Source organism: Emydura macquarii, unplaced genomic scaffold (assembly GCF_026122565.2).
Source record: "Emydura macquarii macquarii isolate MOO-44397 ecotype Brisbane River unplaced genomic scaffold, CSIRO-AGI_Emac_v2 contig_1630, whole genome shotgun sequence".
NCBI lineage: Eukaryota > Metazoa > Chordata > Testudines > Chelidae > Emydura > Emydura macquarii.
The window spans coordinates 269,593-271,414 of NW_027131767.1; the positions used below are offsets into that span (position 1 = coordinate 269,593).

Consider the following 1,822-nt stretch of genomic DNA (forward strand, 5'->3'; position numbering starts at 1 on the left):
TTCTGCAGCATGGGGGGGTTGTGTCACCTGCTGGGATCAGCCAAGTATATCTCACTGTGTCAGGCATTGGTGATGCCTGGGCCTCTCCTGTTCTCTGCCTGAGTCACAACTGTTTAGTCTTCGGACATCTGAAGAAGTGCTTTGGTTTAAGTGAAATTGTTGGCCTCAGCGTGAGGTATATTTAATGGCCTGTGATGTACAGGAGGTCAGACTAGATTATCTAGTAGACCCTTTGGGCCTTAAACTCTATGAAATTCTCTCTCTTTCTCTCCACACAAAGAGGAGAATTTTGCATTATCATACTGAAGTATTTTGGAGGTTTCTTTGGTCTTGCACTCTCTCTGAGAAGGTACTTAGGAGTCAGCTAAATTCAGGTTCCAATTCATGATAATTTTCTTTTCTTTTATTAATTTTTCTTTGGCTCTCTGATACCACGATGATGGATGAGCTATAAGAACTGCATAGAATAGAAGATAGTTGAATAGAAAAGAAGAAATGAAAATAGAATTGATAGAATCAACCAAATATGAGTCCTGATTCTCCACTCACTTCCACCAAACGTATGTGGGTTAGAAAGGTTTACAATTTGAGAGTAAAACTTGTGGGGTACAAAGGAATAAACAAATCATGATTTATTGAGATTGCTAATCTGGCTGCATTCTCTCTATACTTCGAGGAATGACTCCGTCTCGCATGGAAATGGAGAATCACGCTGTGGTGTCAGAATTCATTCTCTTAGGGATCCCAACACCAAAGGCCATGAGACCCTCCTTTTCATCAGCTTCTTAGCTTTCTACCTCTACACCCTCCTGGGCAACCTGCTCATTTTTTCAGCCATCCTCACTGACTCCCGCCGGCACACCCCCATGTACTTCTTCCTCTGCAATCTCTCCGTTGTGGACCTTGGATTCACCTCCATAAGCACCCCCAAATTCCTGGTCAGTCTCTGGACCAAGAGTAGAACCATCTCGCTGGGAGGGTGCATGTCCCAGGTCTTCTCCTACCAGTTCCTAGGTAGCACCAAGTGCCTGCTCTGCACCATCATGGCCATCTGCCACCCGCTGCGCTACCTGATAATCATAACCTGGAGGGTGTGCGCCATCCTGGCTGCCGGCACCTGGGTCACCAGCTCCTTTCACGCCACCATTCTCACTAGCCTGACTTTCACCCTGCCCTACTGCGGGCCCAATGCGGTGAACTATTATTTCTGTGTCGTCTTCCCCGTGGCCAAGCTGGCCTGCGCAGACACGTACGTCATCGAGACCGTGACCTTTACCAACACTGGGGTGGTGCCCATGATCTGCTTCTTCCTCATCCTTGCATCCTACGTCCACATCGTCCACTCCATCCTGAAGATTAACTCAGCCGAGGGGCGACGCAAAGCAGCCTTCACTTGCGCCTCACATCTGATGGTGGTGACACTGTTCTTTGGGCCTTTCACCCTGATCTATATGCAGCCACGGCTGAGCAAAGTGGTGGTGACCGCTGTGCAGCTCTTGGGTGATGTGGTCACTCCCATGCTGAACCCGGTTATCTACACCCTGAGGAACAAGGAGGTGAAAAGGGTTCTGAGGAAAATGAGAGGGGCTCAGACGACTGCACGTTGATGTGCTGCATCTGCAGAAATAGAATGTGGGTGAGCAGTGAAATATGTTGACAAATTCATCCGCATGGCTCTTCAGTGGCTTGTGTGCGAGTCTCTGTCTCTCTACTTCCCCAGAGAGTCCCAGCTATCTATCTGGAGCTCTACAAATCATAAAAGTGTTGCTAAAAGCATCTAGCTGTCTTGGACATGATTTAAGGCTGACATGTTCAAAGCTGC

The 1,822-nt window shown here is 47.9% G+C and overlaps 1 pseudogene; it reads left to right on the top strand.

Annotated features, from left to right (window-relative positions):
- The first annotated feature begins 699 nt into the window (after nucleotides 1-699).
- On the top strand, nucleotides 700-1,607 carry LOC137157930 (putative olfactory receptor 10D4; annotated as a pseudogene).
- Nucleotides 1,608-1,822: the final 215 nt, after the last annotated feature.